The sequence below is a fragment of the Nicotiana tabacum genome, chromosome 13 (assembly GCF_000715075.1).
Source record: "Nicotiana tabacum cultivar K326 chromosome 13, ASM71507v2, whole genome shotgun sequence".
NCBI classification, from domain to species: Eukaryota; Viridiplantae; Streptophyta; class Magnoliopsida; order Solanales; family Solanaceae; genus Nicotiana; species Nicotiana tabacum.
This window is the reverse complement of record NC_134092.1, coordinates 114,626,533-114,632,305: the sequence shown is the minus strand read 5'-3', so window position 1 is coordinate 114,632,305 and position 5,773 is coordinate 114,626,533. Positions and strand designations below refer to the sequence as shown.

The following is a 5,773-nucleotide window of genomic DNA, read 5'->3' as shown; positions in this document are numbered from 1 at the left end:
CTCTAGAAGTCCAGGGGTAACAATAGGTGTCTCTGGTACTTGTCCCCCAACCGGAGCTACTGGAGGTTCCTCAATTGCTGCTCTCATAGGTGCTCTAGCTGCGGCACGGGCCCTTCCTCGGCCTCTATTTTGGGCCCAACCTCTTGCGTCCCTAGCAGAATGCACGGGTGTCTGCTCAGCTAACCCGGTAGAGTGTGTCCTCACCACCCATGAGAGAATAGAGATACAAAGTCTCAAACTCCAAAATCAACAAATTCCACACGACAGGAATGAAAGAAGTGGAAATTTCCTAACAGTTATGTAGCCTCTCGAAGATAAGTATAACCGTCTCTGTATCGATCCGCAAGACTCTACTAGACTCGCTCGTGACTTGTAGAACCTATGAACTTAGAGTTCTGATACCAACTTGTCACGACCCAAAATCCCATCACAGGCGTCATGATGGAACTTAGTCTCTAAGAATAGGTAAGACGATTACAATTACATTTCGAGCCCTTTTTTTAAACATATAATTTAATACAAGTGTCAAAACCAAAAGCGGAAACAAATATAAAAACCTCCTAAGACTGGTAATACTGAGTCACGAACTCAAACTTAATACATGAAATGATCTTAAGGATCGAGTATATGATATTGTTCGGATAAAAGTTGACAGTACAATAAAAATGGAAAGACTCCAAGGGACTTCGACGGCCAAGTAGCTCTACCTTAAATCCTTGTGATCACACTCTAACCTCTGTCCGATCCGATATCTCCAATACCTAGCTCTGCAAAAAAATGTGCAGAAGTGTAGTATGAGTACACTACAGTCGGTACCCAGTAAGTATCAAGACTAACCTCGGTGGAGTAGTGACGAGGTACAATCAAGAAACTAACTAGTCAAATAACCTATGCAATATAACATATAAAAATAATAGAAAGAAAAATAGCAATTACATCAACAATAATTAACTAGTGATATAAATAGCAAGGCAGCAAGAACACCATAAATATTGCTCAAGCGAATAATGGACGCAAGTACAACCAATTAATCAAGTCCTTCAAATATAAATCTTTCACATATAAGTTCTTCAAATAAAAATCTTTCGAATATAATTCTTTCAAATAAAAGTCACTCTGTGACACCTCATTTTATAATCATAAAATACGGGTCTCAGCCCACTTTCTATTACAACCGCACGTACAACTCACGTACTAAAATATCTATGTATATAAGATCCACATGATCAGTTCATTTTCAATAAAGTAAGTTTATAATTTTTAAACCAAGTAAGAAATCAACAAAGAAATGAGTTTATTTTTTAACTCATTTGGGTAAAGAAAATAACATTTCAATTAAAATGAGGCATCCGATAGCTAATAATTTGGATGTAAAATTTATTAAATTAAAATATAATAGCAATTTCTTTTATTCAAAACAACTCAAACCTTGAAAACCAGTAAAAGCCAGACACACAAATTCTCAGAGTCTTGTACAAAGAGACAAAGCCAACACAATACAACAAAGAATACAAAACACATAATAAAATCAATTAATACATCACGGAAGAACACACGAATTTACACAGCACGTAAAAACAAAATAACCAAAGGCAAGTACAATCATAGAGAAATATCAACAAAGGGCACTCTCGAGGTACTGCCTCATGGTCCCAAATCATAAATAAATTGCAACAAAGGCCATTCCCGAGGTACCGCCTCATAGTCCCAAATCATAAATAAATTTTAATATTTTCTTATATCACCGCAGGAGCCTTCACATTTAGTTTTAAAAATCATTTTTTCCGAAATAGCATCCCGCGTTTTAGCCACCCTTATCACACCGCATGGCTTCTAGTAGTTCCCCTACTAGCCACGCATATCAAGCCCCCCTTATCTCACCGCATGCGTTTCAACACCCAGACCTTATACCACCGCATGCGTATCAATATCACAATATATCACAATTCGCACCTCAAGTGCCCGATTATCACATCATAACACAACTTGCACTTCAAGTACTCAAATATCACAACATATTATAAATTTCACCTCAAGTGCTCAAATATCACCACATATCACAAATTGCACCTCAAGTGCTCAAATATTACAACATATGATAAATTACACATCAAGTGTTCAAATATCAAAATATATCACAAATTTCACCTCAAGTGCTCAAATATTACAACTTGCCACAGAAATCAACAATACATTATTTTCCACAATAAGGAGCCCATGGCTCGATCATAATGTGCACAAAATCTTAACAAGATATCCGGGAGTGAACAACTCAACAAAATAATATTTCACAATTTAACACTTTGCCTCAATATAATTTATGACCTTTATAACTCAATACCAATTTCAACAACATAAACTGGAAAGTAATTCATCAAGGAACAACGCCTTCTTTAATCCAAATTTTTGGCAAATATACTAATGCCTCCTTTTAAATTTATTTAATAAATTATTTATAAATGAATAATCCATAATGAAATTATCTCCAGGAAATATCAACTCAACAAAAACACGGGATTCACATAAAAATCAAGGTGGCAATCACACCAAATTATCATATAAAAACAAATTCAACAATCATGGATTTACTATGTTCCAATTTAATACATAAGGGCGTCTACGAATTTCAATCATTTGAATTTGCACATATAAACCAAGTACGTACTCGTCACCTTGCGTACATAGTTTTCAATTACACAATTTCCACATAAGACTCAATGCCTAAGGGATAATTTCCCCCACTCAAGGTTAGGTAAGATACTTATCTCAAACCGTAAAATTCTTTACTCCGCTGTGCCTTTGCCTCACGAATTGGCCTCCGAAAGCCTCGTATCTAGTCACAATTAATTCGATTCAGTCAATACAAATTATCGGAATTAATTCCATATGAAAATACTAATTTTCCAAGAAAATCCAAAATTTAACTCAAAAATCGGCCGTGAGGCCCACATCTCGGAACATGATATGAATGCCCATTCAACCACGAGTCCAACCATATAAAGTTTACCAAATTACGACATCAACTCGACCCTCAAATCTTCAAATTAAACCAAGAAGGCTTTCATAATTTTCCAATTTAAATCACCAATTAAATGTTAAAAACAACCATGAATTCGAGTATTTTGACCAATATTGAGTTAAGAACATTTACCCCGATGTTTCCCTTAAAAATCTCCCGAAAATCGCCTCAAAAATCGCTTCAATCCGAGATCCATAGCTCCAAATATGTTAAAATGGCCGAAACCTCGAAATATAGCTTCTGTCGAGGCATTTACTCTTCGTGATCGCGGAAAATGCTTCGCGATCACGAAGCACAAAATTTTCCAGCTCAAACTCTTCTTTGTGATTTCCAAACTCTTCCGAGACAGTCTCTAGTATAATGGTCATAACTTTTTGTACAAAACTCCAATTTCCAGAATCGGATTGACCTCAAATTTTGCACACAAGTCATAAATGATATAACAGACCTATTCCAATTTCCATAATCGGATTCCGACCCCAATATCAAAAAGTCAACTCCCCGGTCAAACTTCCAAATCTTCAATTTCTTATTTTCGCCATTTCAAGTCAAATTCAACTACGGACTTCAAAATAAATACCTAGACACACTCCTAAGTCCGAAATCACCATACAGAGCTATTAGAATCATCGAAATTCCATTCCGGAGTCGTTTACTCTAAAGTCAAACTCTAGTCAACTCTTTTTGTTTAAGCTTCAAAAATAAGAATTGTTCTTTCAATTAAATCCCGAATCATCCGAAAACCATACTCGACCACACACGTAACTCATAATTCACATCACAAAGCTACTAGTGATCTTAAGTCGCTGAACGAGACGTTAATTCTTAAAACGACAAGTCGGGTCGTTACAGTCACCTTGATGATAGTCCACGTGTCATGCCTTTTTTCTACCAATAGGAGTACACAACAACAAATCGGGCGTACTAGCCATAATCACGGTCATCCTCGGGGCTGACTAAAACCCTTTTACTTCTAGCCACAAGAGAAAAGACACCTTTATGAAACATCTTTGGAGAATAAAGGTGAAGTAAGTAACGAAAGGTAAAAGGAGCGGAAACCAAATCCGACAAAGAGCGAAGGCAAGCAACTGCCCTTCACACGATGGGACCGATTTGACCAAGGCAAACATTAGAATTGCGACAGAACTCAATGATCACTGGGTCAATGGGAGGTTTAAACCCTAAAGTGAAAGGATAGGTATAAATGAAAGAGAAGCCAGCATGGTAAGAAGTGATTCTTTGGTTGGCACCAGGAATCAAAATTGGGAAATCTGGTTTCCAATGACATTCACGTCGGACTAAAGAAAAAAGATGTGGAGTATGTCAGACAACTATGAGCCCATCCTAGGCCTGCGAACAGAGCTGGGAATGATCCTCTATGGCTCCATGGCCGCTAGAGACCAAAGGGGCTATTAACCACGCTCTAGTCTCATAACTATGCTTCATCAACCAGACTTGGTTTCCTGTCTCCTTAGAACTCAAGGATATAGTGGTACGAGCCTAAATTATTTTAACCCAAAAATAGATTTCTCGATTAAAATCAATATCAAGAAGAAATTGGGTTACTGATAACCAAGATTTACTTTACTTTCCCAATAATTTGAAGAATAAACCAAGTAATGGAGATAATTGGCAAGGAAAGAAAATACGAAATAAATTGATAATCACTCCCAGAATTGCGGTTAGAACCTTGTGAATAAAGTAAAGAATGATTGCAAAAAGTTTCAAATAAAAAACCTAGATGATCTTCCTATATAAGGACTTAGACCTCATTTGTAGTGCCATCTGATTTTTATTGAAATTTATGCAATCATTCTTTACTTTATTCACAAGGTTCTAACTGCAATTCTGGGAGTGATTATCAATTTATTTTGTATTTTGACATGGGGTCGATTCCCGGTAACGGAACAAATTTGTTTTACCCAAAAATAGATTTCTTGGTCAAAGTCAGTATCAAGAAGAAATTGGGTTACTGATAACCAAGATTTACTTCACTTTCCCAATAATTTGAAAAATAAATCAAGTAATGGAAATAATTGTCAAGGAAAGAAAATACGAAATAAATTGATAATCACTCTCAGAATTGCGGTTAAAACCTTGTGAATAAAGTAAAGAATGATTGTATAAATTTAAAATAAAAAAATCAAGATGATCTCCTATATAAGGACTTAGTCCTCATTTGTAAGATCATATTTTTATTTTATTTGAAATTTTCTTAACTTTATTCACAAGGTTCTAATCGCAATTATGGGAGTGATTATCAATTTATTTCGTATTTTCTTTCCTTGACAATTATTTCCATTACTTTCTTTATTCTTCAAATTATTGGGAAAGTGACGCAAATCTTCATTATATGTAACCCGGTTTCTTCTTGATATTGACTTTCACTGAGAAATCTATTTTTGGGTTAAACAAGGCAGAATAGCAGCTCTGGGAAGATTTATATCAATGTCATCGAAAAAAAAGTGTTAAATTCTATTCATTGTTGAAAAAGAAAAATTAGTTTGTGTCACGACCCAAACTCTCCCTCCGGGAATCGTCGTGACGGCACCTAGTCTCTACGACTAGCTAAGCCTAACACTTGCGGAAAAGAAATGAAAAACATAAAAATTAAAAGCTAACATTAACAAATATTTTTAATAAGCAATTGAGATGCCGCTCGGCATATACAATAATCAACTCTCAAAATATACAAAACACTCCCAAGACCCGTAACACCATAAGTCACAAGCTTCTACGAAGTTCTAACTGTTC

At 35.7% G+C, this 5,773-nt stretch overlaps 1 pseudogene; it reads right to left on the bottom strand.

Moving 5' to 3' along the window:
- Window positions 1-4,336: 4,336 nt before the first annotated feature.
- On the bottom strand, window positions 4,337-4,528 carry LOC142168598 (small nucleolar RNA U3; annotated as a pseudogene).
- Window positions 4,529-5,773: the final 1,245 nt, after the last annotated feature.